The following is a 20287-nucleotide window of genomic DNA, read 5'->3' on the forward strand; positions in this document are numbered from 1 at the left end:
CTTCAATATAAAATAAAAATTAGCAGAGGGGAGATGGTCATGATCTGGGATTTGATTTTATCCTATTTCTAAGCTAACAAATTAGCCTAAGTATTTCATGAATGCTGGTGGAAGACATTGACTTGTGTTTCACCGAGACGGGACTTCAGTACCCATGGCATAGCATGACCACTGCCACATTGGCAACGACTTCTTGCCACTGGCAAGTCCCTTGGGGGTAACAGAGGGGCCTGGGATGGCCATCTGCGCAGGCAGTGAGTGGTGTAACAGGAGAGAATGCTGAGCTTGGGAAACCTGCTGTTTAAGAACCAGCAGTGAACAGCCTCCCCTTTACCCCAGGGGGACACTTGATCTCATTCCTCAAGGTTGCCCTTAGCAAACAACCCTGAGAAATGAGCTGGGAAAATCGTGGCCCTGCTTCCTCCACATGCCAGCAAAAATGCCCAAGGGCCTTTCAGGTTTCATGGTAGATTCCTTTTCAGACAGAGGTGCTATAGGGGGATAACTTAAAATGTGTATAACCTTAAAAAATTCTTACTTTCCATTTGCAATCTCTAAACTTGGGGTTGAAAGCCCCAATTGTTAGGGTTCTACTACTTGTGGGATCCCATCTATCCAGTTAGCACGGCCTCCTGCACTGTTCTCTCCTGAAGTTTGCTGCCTCATTTCAACACTGTACATGTTTTCAATCATGTTCTTTGCATGCTCTGCTGATTTTGAAAGCAGTGTGCACTGTGGCATGTTTGCTGATCTTGGCATTAAGAAAGCTGGGTTTAGGTCCAAGATCTATCATTTGCCAAACAGGAGACCAACATGGCTGTCAGGCAATTCAAAGTTGGGGTAACATAATACCTTTCCTTTGTTTAGTGAAGTACACTTCAAGATGTTCATTTTGATAGTCTAACTTCTCCCAAAATGAGTTCCACTGCATTCTTTATCTCACTTAGGGACACCATCTATCTGTCCAGATTCTTATCTTCCATGCCTCTGCCTCAAGCTTGCAAGCTTAACCTTTTAAGTAGTATTGTTCTTTTCATCCTCTACTCTCTCTTCTCAGTGACATTGTTCATCATGATCATGTTTCACCTGGAATCCTTCAATAGTTCCCGCAGGAGCTTCTGGCCTCAGGTTCACTGTACTTCAATAGAACCATCTTACTACTTACTGCCTGGTCTTTTTATTTTGCTCACTGCAAATACCTCTAATCCTTGTCCAGTCACATCCCCCTACAGCATGTTTTTTCCTTAAGTCCTTCTGTACCTTACTTGTATTATTGTTACTTACTTCTATTTCTTAGCTCCCAGCATGGTGTTTTAAATCATTGAGTCTTTGATGTTCTTCCTACTTGGAATGACAATCCTCTCTATCTAAGCCCCATTCCTTTAAAAACTCTGGTCTTCTAACAGCCAATGACATGATACAAGGAAAGGAAATTAGGAGTATAAAATTGGAACTGCTATCATAACCCAGGAAAACTAAAAACAATCAATAGAAAAAACAACTATAAGCAATAAGAGAATCAGTAAGGTAGCTTGATCAAAACAGTACCCAGAAACACCCATCAAATGGGAGATGGAATGTTTCAATGTATTATGGTACACCCATATAGTGTGATGTGATGGTGTAGTAAGAGAACAAGGGCATTTCCTATATCTCGACATGGAAATATTTCTAAGATATGTTGTTTAAAAAAGTTGCTTTACAATGTATATAATATGCCACCTCTGTAAAGAAGGAGGAGGGATAAATATATTTGTGCAAGGAAATTCTGTAAGCAGGTCAAGAAGCAACAGTTAGAACTGGACAGGTGGACTTAGTCTGGAACAGACTGGTTCTAAATTGGGAGAGGAGTACATCAAGGCTGTATAGTCACCCTGCTTATTTAACTTATATGCAGAGTACATCATACAAAATGCCAGGCTGGATAAAGCACAAGCTGGAATCAAATTGTCAGGAGAAATATCAATAAGCTCAGTTATGCAGATGACACCACCCTTATGGTAGAAAGCAAAGAACTCAAGAGCCTCTTCATGAAAGCGAAAGAGGAGAGTGAAAAAACTGGCTTAAAATTCAACATTTAGAAAACTAAGATCATGGCATCTGATCCCATAACTTCATGTCAAAGAGATGGGGAAACAATGGAAACAATGACAGACTTTATTTTCTTGGACTCCAAAATACCTGCAGATGGTGACTGCACCCATGAAATTAAAAAACACTTGCTCCTTGGAGGAAAAGCTATGACAAACCTAGACAGTATATTAAAAAGCAGAGACATTACTTTGCCAACAAAGATCCCTCTAGTCGAAGCTGGTTTTTCCAGAGGTCAGGTATGGGTGTGAGAGTTGGACCATAAAGAAAGCTGAGCACCGAAGAATTGATGCTTTTGAACTGCGGTGTTGGAGAAGACTCTTGAGAGTCCCTTGGACTGCAAAGAGATCAAACCAGTCAATCCTAAAGGAAATCAGTCTTGAATATTCATTGGAAGGACTGATGCTGAAACTGAAACTCCAATATTTTGGCCAACTGATGAGAAGAACTGACTCATTGGAAAAGACCCTGATGCTGGGAAAGATTGAAGGCAGGAGAGAAGGGGATGACAGAGGATGAGATGGTTGGATGGCATCACTGACTCTATGGACATGAGTTTGAGTAAACTCTGTGAGTTGGTGATGGACAGGGAGGCCTGGTGTGCTGCAGTCCATGGGGTAACAAAGAGTAGGACGTGACTGAGCGACTGAACTGAACTGAACTGAAGGAAACTCTTGAATGATAATAAGAAATTATAAAAGTTATTGCTTTGGGGGATTTCCTTGGTGGTCCAGTGGTTAAGAATCTGCCTTGCAATGCAGGGGACGGGAGTTCAATTCCCAGTTGGGAAAATAAGATCGCACATACTGCACAGGAACTAAGCCCTCGGGCCACAACTACTGAGTCCATGAGCTCTGGAGCCCACGTGCCACAACTAAAGAGAATCTGTGTGCATGAGAAAGGATCTCACATGATGCAAGGAGGATCCAGCATGCTGCAACTGGGACCTGATGCGGCCATGTTAATTAAAATTAACTAAAAGTTTTTGCTTTTGAACAGGGATAGTGGAGAGGGTTGGAAGGAGACAGAACAGTACAGGGGCAAGACTTCCCACTGCACACTTTATATTGCTGAGTTTTTAATTAGATGAGCTTATTCAAAAGACTCAAAACAAAAACAAAAAACAAAACCTCAAGCAGTACCTCTGCTCCTTTATGTCTCCTTCACATGAGAGGAAGTCCAGTGCAGTGGCCAGGAGCAGAGGCTTGGTGTCCAACATGTCTGGATCTAATCCCATGCCTCCGCTTAACAACTTTTTGACCTGAGGAAAGTCATGTGTTCTCTGAGTCTCAATTTTCTCCCTTATAATTTGGGAATAACAGTCCTCAAAGCAACACTTTTAGACATATATTGTGATGATGTTTGCAGTGTAATTAACATGGTGCTTTAAATAAAATCAGCACTTGGCATTTTATACATACATATTGACATACGCCTACATAATATACACACATAGGACAGGGAGGCCTGGTGTGCTGCAGTTCATGGGTTCACAAAGAGTCGGACATGACTGAGCGACTGAACTGAACTGAACTGACTGATATATACACAGTTAACCCTTGAATAACACGGGGGTGAGGGGTGCTGAAACCCCCTGCACTCAAAAACCCAAGTACTGGTATCTCTGAAAAACAAAGGAATTGGTAAGTGGCTCATCTAAAGTTGTAACAGTTTAGATAGAATCAGGACTCAAATCCTAGTTCTGCTGATTCCAGATACGGTGACCACTATTTGAAAACAAACTTTCGCCCACATTTAAAGATATGTAGAATGGCCAAAAAACCCACTAAACTTATGGTTACCAAAGGGGGTGGTGGAGGGGCAAATTAGGAGTTTGCGACTAGCCATCTGCTATATATAAAATAGATGAACAACAAGTTCCTACTAATAGCACAGTTCAGTTCAGTCACTCAGTTGTGTCTGACTCTTTGCAATCCCATGGACTGCAGCATGCCAGGCTCCCCTATCTATCACCAACTCCTGGAATTTGCTCAAACTCACGTCCATCGAGTCGTTGATGCCATCCAACCATCTCATCCTCTGTCATTCCCTTCTCCTGCCTTCAATTTTTCCCAGCATCAGGGGTTTTTCCAATGAGTCAGTTCCTTGCATCAGGTGGTCAAAGTATTGGAGTTTCAGCTTCAGTCTTCCCAAGGAATATTCAAGACTGATTTCCTCCCCTGCTCCTCAAAACCAGGAAAGCCAGAGCACAGGGCAAACACCAGCACAACCAAAAATAAATATGCAAATAAACCCAAAAAGCCACCATCACTGTTTTCTGATCAGTTATGCCAGAGGGACTAAATTATCTCTCCCTTTTCTCCCTGGACTATGATACTGTTATAAAGAGAGACAATAAGAAAATGCAGCTGACGTAATTCCCTGGTGGTCCAGTGGTTAAGACCCAGAGCTTTCACTGCCCAGGGCCAGGGCTCAAGCCCTGGTTGGACCAAGGCTTGTAAGCTGCCCAGTACAGCCAAAAACACTTTTAAACCGTAGATGAGAGAAGAATCACAGTGGGGTAGCAGGCAGTTATGAGTAAAAGTTGTCTTTTTAACCAAGATCCTGTAAGCTGCCCAGTGCAGCCAAAAACACTTTTAAACCGTAGATGAGAGAAGAATCACGGTGGGGTAGCAGGCAGTTATGAGTAAAAGTTGTCTTTTTCTAGAAACAAACAAACAAACAAAAGACTGATTTCCTTTAGAATTGACTGGTTTGATCTCCTGGCAGTCCAAGGGACTCTCAAGAGTCTTCTCCAACACCACAGTTCAGAAGCATCAATTCTTCGGTGCTCAGCTTTCTTTATGGTCCAACTCTCACATCCATACATGACTACTGGAAAAAACCATAGCTTCGACTAGATGGATCTTTGTTGGCAAAGTGATTTATCTCTGCTTTTTAATATGCTGTCTAGGTTTGTCATAGCTTTTCTTCCAAGGAGCAAGTGTCTTTTAATTTCATGGGTGCAGTCACGATCTGCAGGTATTTTGGAGCCCAAGAAAATAAAGTCTGTCATTGTTTCCCCATCTATTTGGCATGAAGTGATGGGATTAGATGACATGATCTTAGTTTTCTGAATGTTGAGTTTTAAGCCAGCTCTTTCACTTTCATCAAGAGGCTCTTCAGTTCCTCTTAGCTTTCTGTCATAAGGGTGGTATCATCTGCATATTTGAGGTTATTGACATTTCTCCCAGAAATCTTGATTCCAGGAACCATATTCAATGTCCTGTAATAAACCATTATGTAAAAGGATATGAAAATATATATATAATTGAATTACTTTGCTGTACATTAGAAACAGAACATTGTAAATGAACTTCAATAAAAAATTTAAAAGAATAAGGATCTTTAAAATGAAAATGTAGATACTATATTTTGGGGAGAAAAAAATCCATATATATAAGTAGACCCTTGCAGTTCAAATCCATGCTTTTTGAGTCAACTGTACACACACACGTGTGCGCGTGCACACACACACATATACACAGATACATATAAAATACATACATATATGTTTCAGGAGAAGCATAGTTCATGCTACACAGCTTCGCTTCAACAGGGCACAGATGTTCTTTCTCTAGCCAGGATTTAGGCAGGTAAGAAGTAACATGGACTTCAAAACACGAGGCTGCAAACTGGAAGGCAATAGATCAAATGTTGCCCCTAGAAACATGTTACTAGATTCACATGTTTTCAAAATAGGAACATTTTACATCCAAACCAAGACTTCTGGCTTTTTAGAAAAATTAAGGCATACGGCAATACAAGGCCTGTATTGCGGCAGACATGTTTCCAAGAGGCAGTGCTGAGCGTCGGTGTCCCCTTTAGAAGAAGTGGGAGCCCCTCATTTCACCATAGGCCCCCAACTTCTAGCACTCACCACCCCGGCCCCTACCAGGCCCATTTACGCTACTTCTCTGTTTCATGAGGGCACTTAAATGGATGATTTCTCACCTAAAATGTTATTCCTCTCTCATACTTCAGCATCTATGTTTCACATTTAAACAATAGGTCTGCTCTGTACCCACCTCAGGTAAATTAGATTACTGGATTAGCACAAAGTTTTACCCTTGTGTTATAAAAAATGGCAACGCACTCCTAGACTGCTATGTTCCTTAAGTTCTCAGGGAGATAAATGTTCTATTTCAAACATATTCATTTCCCTTCCAACTTATTTCCTCATCTTAGAGACATTTGTTAGTGTGTTTTGATAGGTATCTTGGAGGAGTTAAGATACTGTGAAAACCAATCCTGAATAAATTTTCACTTAGGTTTTGTTTGGCAGTGTATACTTTTAGGTTTGCTTATTGGTTTATTTCTCTGAATTTTAGATTTTCCTGCAATTTCTGATGTCCAGGCAAAGGTGGATGAATGCAGTTCTGAAATGGCAATGAGATAAAAGCTTCATCAGAATTAATTGGCCAGAGAGATGGACACAGATGCTCTAGGGAGAGCCACTATGGTTTGAGGAACGCAAGGGCTTCTTTCAACAGGATGACTTTTTTCTTTCCTGAGCTAAAGGATGAAAATGGTAAACTCTTCCTACTTCTATTCAGGAACTGAATCTCACCATATTTATCCCAAACACCTCCTTTGATTCTCCTACCTAAGTTGGCTACTGGTCTCCTCGTATTATGCTTATATTTCCTATGTTGTTGTTCAGTCGCTAAGTCATGTCCAACTGTCTGAGACCCCATGAAGAGCACACCAGGCTTCCCTGTCCTTCACTAACTCCCAGAGTTTGCTCAAACTCATGTCCGTTGAGTCAGTGATGCCATCAAACTATCTTATCCTCTGTTGCTCCTTCTCCTCCAGCCCTCAATCTTTCCCAGCATCAGAGTCTGGGAAAGCACCACCAGCATCAGTTTGAAAGCATCAGTTCTTCAGCACTCAGTCTTCTTTATGGTCCAACTCACACATCCATACGTGACTACTGGAAAACCATAGCTTTGACCATAGAACTATATATTTTCTATTTGTTGTAGTCATTCAGTCATGTCTGACTGTCTGAGACCCCATGGACTGTAGCACACCAGGCTTCCCTGTCCATCACCAACTCCTGGAGCTTGCTCAATCTCATGTCCATTGAGTCAGTGATGCCATCCACCCATCTCATCCTCTGTCATCCCCTTCTCCTCCTGCCTTCAATCTTTCCCAGCATCAGGGTCTTTTCCAATGAGTCAGTTCTTTGCATCAGGTGGCCAAAGTATTGGAGCTTCAACTTCAGCATCAGTCCTTTCAATGAATATTCAGGACTGATTTCCTTTAGGATGGACTGGTTGGATCTCCTTGCAGTCCAAGGGACTCTCAAGAATCTTCTCCAACACCACAGTTTAAAAGCATCAATTCTTAGGCATTCGGTTTTCTTTATAGTCCAACTCTCATCCATACATGACTACTGGAAAAACCACAGTCGTGACTAGATGGACCTTTGTTGGCAAAGTAATGTCTCTGCTTTTTAATATGCAGTCTAGGTTGGTTATAACTTTTCTTCCAAGGAGCAAGCGTCTTTTAATTTCATGGCTACAGTCAAAATCATCTGCAGTGATTTTGAAGCCTGAGAAAATAAAGTCTCTCACTGTTTCCATTGTTTCCCCATCTATTTGCCATGAAGTGATGGGACCAGATGCCATGATCTTAGTTTTCTGAATGTTGAGTTTTAAGCCAACTTTTTCACTCCCCTCTCTCACTTTCATCAAGAGGTTCTTTAGTTCTTCTTTGCTTTCTGCCATAAGAGTGGTGTCATCTGCATATCTGAGGTTAATGATATTTCTCCCAGCAATCTTGATTCCAGCTTGTGGCCAGAGTTCCTCATGATGTACTCTGCATGCAAGTTAAATAAGCAGGGTGACAATATACAACCTTGATGTACTCTTTTCCTGATTTGGATCCAGTCTGTTGTTCATGTCCAGTTCTAACTGTTGCTTCCTGACCTGCATACAGATTTCTCAAGAGGCAGGTCAGGTGGTCTGGTGTTCACATCTCTTGAAGAATTTTCCACAGTTTGATGTGATCCACACAGTCAAAGACTTTGGCATAGTCAACAAATCAGAAATAGATGTTTTTCTGGAACTCTCTTGCTTTTTTGAGGATCCAATGGATGCTGGCAATTTGATCTCCAGTTCCTCTGCCTTTTCTAAATGCAGTTTGAACATCTGAAAGTTCACAGTTCATGTATTGGTGAAGCCTGGCTTGGAGATCTCTAGTCTTTCCCATTCTATTGTTTTCCTCTATTTCTTTGCACTGATCACTGAGGAAGGCTTTCTTATCTATCCTTGCTATTCTGTGGAACACTGCATTCAAATGGGTATGTCTTTCCTTTTCTCCTTTGTTTTTTGCTTTGTTTATAGCTACTACATATTTGTTGACTTCCAACATGAAATATTTCAATGTCTCCTATATTACTGCCATTAGGATAGCTACAGAGAATATAGGTGTGAACCAAGGATAACCTAGTCTGTAAGAACCATCACCTCAAACTCCTGGAATTTTCACTCTGAAATCCATGTAAGGGGGCAGACTGGTGATGAATCTGTAACACAAAGTGATTGATGCCATAAAACAGGTATAAAGAGAAAGCTGCAAGAACACAAGGGAAGGAATAAATTATTCTGCCAGGGTTGCCAACAGATGGTTCTTGGGAGAAAGTTAACAGGATTTCAAAGTATGATCAACAGTTGTGCTAAGCAGATTAAGACAGGTGACTACTCCAGGTAGAGGAAAGAGCCTGTGTAAAAGTCCCAAGTCTGGATAGGCACAGAGCCTAATGGGAATGCTAGTATGGCTGAAGTGGAAAGCAAATAATACCAGGGCATTTACAGTCCATGGCAGAAAGTGAAGAAGAAGTAAAGAGCCTCTTCATCAAAGTGAAACAAGAAAGTGAAAAGGTTGGCTTAAAGCTCAACATTCAGAAAACTAAGATCATGGCATCCGGTCCCATCACTTCATGGCAGATAGATGGGGAAACAGTGGAAACAGTGGCTGACTTTATTTTTCTGGGCTTCAAAATCATTGCAGATTGTGATTGCAGCAATGAAATTAAAAGACACTTAATCTTTGGAAGGAAAGTTATGACCAACCTAGACAGCATATTAAAAAGCAGAGACATTACTTTGCCAACAAAGGTCTGTCTAGTCAAGGCTATGGTTTTTCCAGTAGTCATGTATGGATGTGAGAGTTGGACTGTGAAGAAAGCTGAGCACCAAAGAAGTGATGATTTTGAACTGTGGTGTTGGAGAAGACTCTTGAGAGTCTCTTGGACGGCAAGAAGATCCAACCAGTCCAGGCTGAAGGAGATCAGTCCTGGGTGTTCATTGGAAGGACTGATGTTGAAGCTGAAACTCCTATACTTTGGCCACCTGATGCAAAGAGCTGACTCATTGGAAAAGACCCTGATGCTGGGAAAGATTGAAGGCAGGAGTAGAGGGGGACAACAGAGGATGAGATGGTTGGATGGCATCATCGACTCGATGGACCTGGGTTTGGATGGAGTCCAAGAGTTGGTGATGGACAGGGAGGCCTGGCATGCTGCGGCTCATGGGGTTGCAAAGAGTCGGACATGACTGAGTGACTGAACTGAACTGACAGTGAGAAATGAGCCTAAACTTAAGTGATGGTAGAATGGATGCAGTAGAGGGGTTAACCTCAGGACACAGGTGAGGGAGGGAGGAGCAGCAGGAATTAAATGTAACTGACTGTGTGGATCACAATAAACTGTGGAAAATTCTGAAAGAGATGGGAATACCAGACACCTGACCTGCCTCTTGAGAAACCTGTGTGCAGGTCAGGAAGCAACAGAACTGGACATGGAAAAACAGACTGGTTCCAAATAGGAAAAGGAGTACGCCAAGGCTGTATATTGTCACCCTGCTTATTTAACTTATATGTGGAGTACATCATGAGAAGTGCTGGGCTGGAAGAAGCACAAGTTGGAATCAAGATTGCCAGGAGAAATATCAATAACCTCAGATATGCAGATGACACCACCCTTATGGCAGAAAGTGAAGAGGAACTAAAGAGCCTCTTGATGAAAGTGAAAGAGGAGAGTGAAGAAGTTGGCTTAAAACTCAACATTCAGAAAACTAAGATCATGGCGTCTGGTCCATCACTTCATGGGAAATAGATGGGGAGACAGTGGAAACAGTATCAGATTATTTTTTGGGGGGCTCCAAAATCACTGCAGATGGTGACTGCAGCCATGAAATTAAAAGATGCTTACTCCTTGGAAAGAAAGTTATGACCAACCTAGATAGCGTATTAAAAAGCAGAGACATTACTTTGCCACCAAAGGTCTGTCTGGTCAAGGCTATGGTTTTTCCACTGGTCATGTATGGATGTGAGAGTTGGACTGTGAAGAAAGCTGAGCGCCAAAGAATTGATGTTTTTGAACTGTGGTGTTGGAGAAGACTCTTGAGAGTCCCTTGGACTGCAAGGAGATCCAACCAGTCCATCCTAAAGGAGATCAGTCTTGGGTGTTCATTGGAAGGACTGATGCTGAAGCTGAAATTCCAATACTTTGGCCACCTCGTGCGGAGGGTTGACTCATTGGAAAAGACCCTGATGCTGGGAGGGATTGGGGCAGGAGGAGAAGGGGACGGCAGAGGATGAGATGGCTGGATGGCATCACTGTCTCGATAGACATGAGCTTGAGTAAACTCTGGGAGTTGGTGACGGACAGGGAGGCCTGGCGTGCTGCGATTCATGGGGTCGCAAAGAGTTGGACACGACTGAGCGACTGAACTGAACTGAACTGAAGTTTCCACTTTGGGAGCACTTCTGTATTCTAACACTATCACTAGAGGAGGAAAACCCAGGGTGGGCAGGTCTGGGGTCAGCCAGCAGGTTCGGACACTTTGATCCCATTGAATGACCCTTTTGGCTAAATGCTAATGGATGTTCTTCATTTTCATTTTCTGATATGACTTTCCCCTTTTCTTCTGTGAATTTTTTTCTTTCATTTTCAAAGACATCACTCTCTTGTATTTCTTCTTACCTACCCAAACCCTCCTTTTCAAGCATGCAGACAAAATGTGGCGTCTGAAGGAGGCTATCTGGAATAGGCTATGGTTCCTATCTCTTGTCTATGCTCTCTAACTATGGTAATTTTCCATTTTACAGCTCCTCAATCACCACCTATGAACTGGTGACTTCCAGTTCCACGTCTGCATCCCTCATCTCTCTCTGGATTCCAGACCTTTTTGTGCAACTGCTTACTGACCATTTCCACCTGGTGTCCTACAGGAACCTCAAACTCAACATCCAAAACTGCACTCTCATCTTCCCAAGCCAAACCTGCTCCCACGTATGACTCATCTCAGCAGATGACTCCTCCATCCACTTGGTTGCCCAGGCTCCTCACAATTTTAAGTTTCACAGGACCATGTCAGTCTTGGTCACCACTAGCACAGTGAGTGGCCCACACATAGCAGATGTGTATAGGTACAATAAATGAAGGAGGCAGACTGGGTCCTTAGGTTTCCGACTTCTGTCAATCCTCTTGGAATAAAAGCCGTTCTCTACCCTCCTCCTATCCTGCGTTGGTCTGAATTGATCAAACCAAGCACCATTTGCTTTAGAAAGACTTCCCTAACTATCATCCTACCTCCCTCCATGATCTGCTAAGTGGTGTAATTTCCTGCATATGCCCTAGTCATAGTTCATAGCAGATGGCTTCCACGACAAGTTCATCCACCAACTCCCTAAAGGATGAAGTAGGTATCTTCTTTATATCCTACTGCCTACTTGCTTGATGGAAGGAAGCAAAGAAGGAAGGACAAACTGACAGGAATTCTGCATTTAAAAATGAGTATGGGGCTTGGAAGAAGTCTATGGCAGAGACAGATGTGGGTTATCCATGGTGATGCCACTGGGGTGACTGCGTCTGCCCTGGAGGATGTGTGAGGGACATACTCTTCCATGTCTGTAGGACCTGAGATGGAAGGTGGTCTCCAGTAATGAGTAATGAGGACTGGCAAGAATGTCCCTATCTAAAAAACAATTGCTTTGAAGAAGTGCTAGTCCAGGGCACCCAGAGCTTCTGATCTTTTAAAAAATTTTTTCCAAAAGAAAGCAGAAATAAATATATTTCTGGATAAATGAGAAATCTCCTATATTTTAAATGCCGGTCAAACTAAAGAATGTGAAAGTCACTCAGTTGTGTCCGACTCTTTGTGACCCCACAGACGATACAGTCCATGGAATTCTCCAGGCCAGAATACTGGAGTAGGTAGTCTTTCCCTTCTCCAGGGGATCTTCCCAACCCAGGGATAGAACCCAGGTCTCCTGTATTGCAGGCAGATTCTTTACCAGCTGAGCAACCAGAAAAGCACAGGAATACTGAAGTGGGATTGAACCAGGGTCTCCTGCAGTGCAGGGGTTTCTTTACTAGCTGAGCTACCAGAAAAGCTGGTCAAACTAAACATTAGGCCAGATTCAGACTTTAGCTTGACGAGTTGTAAGCTCTAGTACAAAACATTGAAGAATGTTGAATTTTAAACTATCGGATTGTGGGGAATTCCCTGGTGATCCAGTGGTTAGGATACCATACTTCCACTAAAGGAGGCATGGGTTCAACCCCTGGTCAGGGAATTAAGATTCTGCATGCCATATGACCAAAAACAAAATGAAACACTATCAATGTTTGTATATATTGAAAATGAGACAGAGGCCACAATTCAAAAGGGAAAAGTTAAAAAGCAAATGGGGAAATCTATCTATAAGAACAACCTTATTAGTCAATAGCTGAGTTAACTTAGGAAACACGTTTGAAGAAAATGGAAAATTTATAAAAGATGTCGTTGAATTGAATATTGAATCAGGTTCTTGATTTGATTTTGGAGTAGGAATGAGCTGTGTATTAAAGGGGTCCAGTACTGAAAAAGAAGGATTTGTTCAATAGCTTTTAGGTCCTTGTGTTATATTCAATAACACTGCAGAAGAAGCAAATAACATAGAATCCAAATACGAAAGTGTATCTAAGTCAGTCAGCTCTCTGCTCACCTCAGGAATGAATTGCACAATTTTGGGAAACTGATTTTAATTAAGAATTGGACTATGTTTTAAATTATATTAAAATTACTTTTATACTTTGAACATTATAAAATACCACACGAACTAAGTACCTCATTAAATCCTATTGCAAACCTATGAATTGAGTTATTTTTATTCTCATTTTTTCACACTAAGAAACAATTGATCAGAAAGGTTCATTCATTCATTCATTCATGTGACAAATATTTATTTGATTTAATATGCTGGTCATACACGGAGAAGGCAATGGCACTCCACTCCAGTACTCTTGCCTGGAAAATCCCACGGACGGAGGAGCCTGCTAGGCTGCAGTCCATGGGGTCACTAGGAGTCGGACACGACTGAGTGACTTCACTTTCACTTTTCACTTTCATGCATTGGAGAAGGAAATGGCAACCCACTCCAGTATTCTTGCCTGGAGAATCCCAGGGATAGGGGAGCCTGGTGGGCTGCCGTCTATGGGGTCGCGCAGAGTTGGACACGACTGAAGTGACTTAGTAGCAGCAGCTGGGCATACAACGGTGAACTAAGCAGACAAAAAATCCCTGCCCTCATGGAACTTATTCTCCTGGTGAAATCAAGTAGTCACAGAGATATAATAATTAGCCTTCCTTTCAGACACAGAGCTGTCCTTGAACCCAGGCCTCCTGTTAAATCTTTTACAAAACATCTAGCAAATAGTCAGTACTCTTTAGCAATAGCAGTTTTGAGGAGTCAGCAGGGGGCAGACCTATGACAGTGGAAGTTCTCAGGGCAACTCAGTAGCCTCTGGCCCTCTCCCCAGCTTCATGACCTCAGCAGAGAGCCCTCCATGCAGTCTGTGACAGTGGAGATTACATCTGCCCTGTTCATGGAAGAACTTCTGTGAAAATACACCAGCAAATAAGATTTTGAAGGATGGGAGTGCTTGGAAAATCCTATGTGCATGTATGTGTAATGCTTGATACAGTAAATAGCTTCTAAGTAAATTGTAAATGCAGTGTTTTATATAATATTATACAAATAACCGGATACAAACATAGATTAGCCAGCTGTGAAATTTTCAGCAGTCTCAGAAAATGTGGAGTGGTGTTCTAGGTGGTTGAGTTAGCTTTAATGTTGTTGCTTTAAAGAGGTGTCATTTGGGACTCCCCTCATCATTCAGTGGTTAAAACTTCACCTTCCACTGCAGGGGGTTTGATCCCTGGTCAGGGAACCAGATCCCACATGTTGCAACTAAGGATTTGCATGCCGCAGCTAAAGATCCCACATGGTGCAAGGAAGATGGATGATCCCGTGTGCCACAACTAAGACCTGCAGCCAAATAAATAAATAAAAATTTTATATATATATATATATATATATAGAGAGAGAGAGAGAGAGAGAGAGAGATCATGTCACATCATCTAGTTGCTCAGTGGTGTCCGACTCTTTGTGACCCCATGGTCTGCCAGGCTCTTCTGTCCATGGGATTCTCCAGGCAAGAATACTGGAGTGGGTTGCCAGTTCCTTCTCCAGGGAATCTTCCTGACCCAGGAATCAAACCTGGGTCTCCCACATTGCAGGCAGATTTTTTCTTTTACCATCTGAGCCACCATATATATGTACATATATGGGTTCCCCAGGTGGCATTAGTGGTAAAGAAACTGCCTGCCAAAGCAGAAGAACTAAGAGATGCTGGTTCCATCTCTGGGTTGGGAAGAATTCCTGGAAGAGGTCAAGCAACCCACTCCAGTATTCTTGCTTGGAAAATACCATGGACAAAGGAGCCTACAGTCCATAGGGTCACAAAGAGTCGGACACGACTGAAACAACTTAGCACATGCACATATATATGTGTGTGAGTGTGTGTGTTCACTAGCTTCATCTGTGTTTGAATCTTTGTGATCCCATGGATTGTAGCCCATCAGACTCCTTTGTCCATGGGATTTTCCATGAACACTGGAGTGCATTCCATGCCCACCTCCAGGAGATCTTCCTAACCCAGGGATCACATGTATATCTCCTGCATTGCAGGCAGATTCTTTACCGCTGAGCCACCGGGGAAGCCCATAAATATATTTAGCTGTCCTTAGAAACATTTAGTTTCTGCCAGCAGCTGAGAGGCACGGGCAAGTAGAGCCAGACACAGGAAGAGCTATTGAGAAGAGCTGACCTCCAGGGAGATAAGTGGACATCCCCTCATTTGTGCATTGAGCAAATATTTGTGGGTTTCCTCCCATGTCTGTTTTGTTCATTGCTGTATTCTTAGTACCTCCAAACAAACTTGCTGCCCTAAAAAAGGTTTACATTCTAACGGGGAGAGACAGTGACTATATTAATGTGTTTATATTAGGTAGTAAGTGTTATGATGAAAAGTAGCACAGGATGAAAGAAGGAGATAGGGAAAGGGGAGGTGGTATTTGTCGGAGTAATTGAAGCCAGGTGCCTCAATAAACAAACCATGCAACCTCACTAGCTTACCCAAAAAAAGGTTTTTTTCTCTCACAAAATCCAATTGCGGTTGTGACTCAGGGGCCCAGGCTCCCTCCGTCTTATTCCCAGGTTCTCCAAGGCAGGAGAAGAAAGGAGCAATGGAGGATCCATGTTGATTTGGAATGAAGTGAAGGTGCAGTATGGTGGATCTGGGGGGAGAGGAATCCAGACAGAGAAAACAGCAAAGAGAGTGAAGCTGAGCAAAGTGGGAAATCAACCACCCTTCTTAGATCTGTAAGAAAAGTGGGGTCACAGGGCAAACTCCCCAAACTGGAGAGACCCACAGGAGAATATAGAGAATCACAACTTCCTAGAGTAGAAACCTCTGCAGGAACCAGGGCTGGATAGGAAAACCTGAACTGTAATTCAGGAATTGCTGGAGGCTTACCTTGGACAACTCTGAGAGTCACAAACTCTAGGGAGACCCAGTCATCAGAGGGTCCCACACATCTGTGAGTTTTACCTCTTGGATCTCTACCACATGCTCACAGTGAATATCAGATAAATATTCTGGCAGGGAAAAAGGAACCATTTTGAAATATTCCAGAGCATTCTGTCCTTTTTAACAAGAACTTCCCTCAGGAGAAACTTTCACCAGAGCCTAAGCTGCCTGGGCTTTAATGCAGCCCAGCTGATCTGGGGGCAGGGAACTGCCCAACTCCAGCACCCTCTAGCCTTCTAGCCTCACCTATGAGAAGCCCAGAGACACAACCTCACTAAAAGTTTGAGACCTAATCATAGACTAAAATATTTCCCAGCCCCCTACACCTTACCATATATCACTAAAAGCCAGCACATCATGCCTGGCTAGCAAGAAAATATTACAAAGCATCCTAAAAGGCAAAAAATATAGCTGGAATAGAGAAAGATCAAGCATCAGAACCAGATTCATATATGGCCAGGATGTTGGAATGATCAGGTTGGGAAATTAAAACAACTATGATTAAAAAGTTAAGGGCTCTGATGAATAAAGGAGACAGTATACAAGTACTGATGGATAGTGCAAGCAGAGAAATGGAAATTTGAGGAACTAAAAGAAATGCTAGAGATCAAAACACTGTAAAGAAATGAAGAATGCCTTTGATGGACTTATAGTAGATTGCACATGACTGAAGAAAGGATGCATGGGTACAGCTCGTAGGAGGCAAAACTCTTCATGCCCTTGAACTTGGTCTGCTTGGTGGGGTTGTTGATGGTGCACTGGAAGAGGTAGGGGTTCTTCCTGCCACTTGGGGCCGTAGGGGCCGAGCACCATACACAACTTGTCCCCATCCTTCCTCCTCTCATGACTGCTTTTCAACATCGTACTGGAAGTCCTAGCTAAGGTAATGAAGAATAGGAAAAGTTATACAGTTTGGGAAGGAAGAAATAAAACTGTTTTTCAGAGGATATGATTATTTGTGCGGAAAAATCCAGTAGAATCAACAACAAATCCCACCCACCCATGAAATCCATAATGCATTATAGCAAGGTTGCAGGATGCAAGGATAATATACAAAAGTCAACTGTTTTCCTATACATACCAGCAATGAACAAGTGGAGCTAAAATTAAAAGCACAATGCCACTTATACTAGTACCCCCTCAAAATGAACCATTTAGGCAAACATATACCAAAACATGTACAAGATGTACGTGAAGAAACTACAAAAACTGAGGAAGGAAATGAAAGAACAATTACACAGAGAGATATTCCATGTTCATGAATAGGAATATTGAATATTGCCAAGATGTCAATTCTTCCTAACTTGACCTATAGATCCAATGCAATTCCAATCAAAATCCCAGCAAGTTATTTTGTAGATATCCACTAACTGATTCTCAAGTTTATACAGAGAGGTAAGAAATCTAGTATAACCAACACAAAGTTGAGGGAGAAGAACAAAAGTTAAGACTGCTGAAACTACTCAACTTCAAACCTTACTCTACAGCTGCAGTAATCAGTGTAGTATTGGTTAAAGACAAAACAGACAAATCAGTGAAACAGAGAGTCCAGTAACAGACTCATAAATAGACTCAAGTGACCTTTGAAAAAAGACCAGAGATAGGTTTTTCAATAAATAGTGCTGGAACAACTGGATATCCACATGCAAAAAAATGAATCTAGACACAAATCCTATACCCTTCACAAAAATTAAATAGATCAGAGACCTAAATGTACAAAATGCAAAACTATAAAAATCCTGGAAAATAACGTAGGCAAAAACCTAGATGACCTTGGGTATGACAATGACTTTTCAGATATAACTTCAAAGGTGCTATCCATGAAAAAAATAATAGATGTTGGACTTCATTAAAATTAAAAACTTCTGCTCTGTGAAAGATTACATCAAGAAAATGAGAAGACAAGCCACAGATTGGGAGAAATATTTGCAAAAGACACAGTTGATAAAGGACTGTTATCTAAAATATTCAAAAGATTCTTCAAAATAAAAAATAAGAAAGTAACCCAATTTAAAAATGGGCCGAAGACATTAATAGACACCTCACTGAAGAAGATATACAAATGGCAAATAAGCACATGCAAAGATGCTCCACATCATATGTCATCAGGGAAATGCAAATTAAAACAACAATGACATACCACTCCAAGTTTATTCAGTTCAGTTCAGTTCAGTCGCTCAGTCGTGTCCGACTCTTTGCGACCCCATGAATTGCAGCATGCCAGACCTCCCTGTCCATCACCAACTCCCGGAGTTTACTCAAACTCATGTCTATCTAGACAGTGATGCCATCCAGCCATCTCATCCTCTGTTGTCCCCTTCTCCTCCTGCCCCAATCCCTCCCAGCATCAGGGTCTTTTCCAGTGAGTCAACTCTTTGCATGAGGTGGCCAAAGTACTGGCGTTTCAGCTTCACCATCAGTCCTTCCAATGAACACCCAGGACTGATCTCTTTTAGGATGGACTGGTTGGATCTCCTTGCAGTCCAAGGGACTCTCAAGAGTCTTCTCCAACACCACAGTTCAAAAACATCAATTCTTCAGTGCTCAGCTTTCTTCACAGTCCAACTCTCACATCCATACATGACCACTGGAAAAACCATAGCCTTGAATAGACAGACCTTTGTTGGCAAAGTATTAGAAGGGCCAAAGTCCAGAACACTGATAACACCAAATGATAGTGAGGATTTACAGTAACAGGGACTCTTATTCATTGCTGGTGGGAATGCAAAGTGGTACAGTCACTGCAGAAGACCATTGGCATTTTCTTACAAAATTACACATACTTCAGTAATCGCATTACTTGATATTCACCCAAAGGAGTTGCTAACTTACAGTCACACAAAAACCTGCACAGAGACATTTATAGCAGCTTTATTCATAATTGGCAAAACTTGGAAGCAACCCAGATGTCCTTCAGTAGGTAAGTGGATAAACTGTGGCAATACCCAGGCAATGAAATATTATTCAGTGCTAAAAAGAAATGAGTTACCAAGCTATGAAAAGACATGGAGGAATCTTAAATGCATATTACTGAATGAAAGAAGTCAATTGGAAAAGGCTCCATAGTATGTTTCCCACTATATGACATTCTGGAACAGGCAAAACTTTGGAGTAGAAGAGATATCAGTGTTTATCAAGGATTAGGAGGGAGGGAGGGAGGAGGGAAAGGATTAGTAGGCAGAACACAGAGGAGTTTTAGGGTAGTGAAAGTATTCTATATGATAATATAATGGTGGATACATGTCATTATACATTTGTCCAAACCCATAGAATGTACAACACTAGTGAATTCTAACAGAAGATATGGACTTTGGGTAATAGATGTGTCCATGGGGAGGCTGTGTGTGGGGGTAGTGGTGTTGTGACGGGCTGTATACGGAAAAATCTCTTTACTTTCTGCTCAGTTTTGCTATGAACCTACTACTGCTCTAAAAAACAAAGTCTACTGGAAAAAAAAAAAAAGCAAGGCATATTTGTCTTGTTCCAGAAATAGCAAAGAAACCACTGTGGTTTCTCTCCAGTGGAAGAGAGGGATAGAAAGAGGGGCAGGAGCCCAGCCACCTAAGGCCTCTGAGGCCAAGGAAAGAAGTGTGAAAATGTGGTTGTTTGGAGCCATTTACTATTCCCTAGTGACTTGTTTTTAGAAAAGAATAATGAAATGGAAATAGTTGATGGAAATGATGATTCTGTAAATTGAATTATAAATAATATGCTTCATTTTCTAGAGAAATCTCTTTACAATGTACTACTGTATCTACTTCCTTGAGTGAACAGTTACAAGTTTTAAATACTTGAGTATATTTTCTAGCTATCCACGGCCTTTAAGGGGTGGTGTCTTTCCTGCTATTAGGGTGCCATGGGGCTAGGAACCATGTCCCTGTCATTTATGACCCCTAAACATTTGCTCCTGCACTGGTTCTGCAAACAACCTCTGGAATCTAGCAGTTCCCCAGCCATGACTCTACAGAGAAGCCCAACCTGTCTATAAATGCCATCCCCTCACATTTCAGCAACATTCACACCTGAAACAGATTTCCAGTCTCCCTCCCTATTTGAAATCCCAAAGCATTGCAAGTTTCATGATACTTTAATCACTTTTTAATCTAAAAAGTTAACTACCAGATGAATAGAAAAGGTGAAACAGAATATATTTATCTTAAATATTTTGGATTAGCTTCTCAGGAGCTGATAAGTAAAATAAATTGTATTCTTGATGGTTCATACCTGTTGACATCATGATTCTGACCACATCAATTGCTGACATCAAAAATC

This window comes from Muntiacus reevesi, chromosome 14 (assembly GCF_963930625.1).
Source record: "Muntiacus reevesi chromosome 14, mMunRee1.1, whole genome shotgun sequence".
In the NCBI taxonomy this organism is placed as follows: Eukaryota; Metazoa; Chordata; class Mammalia; order Artiodactyla; family Cervidae; genus Muntiacus; species Muntiacus reevesi.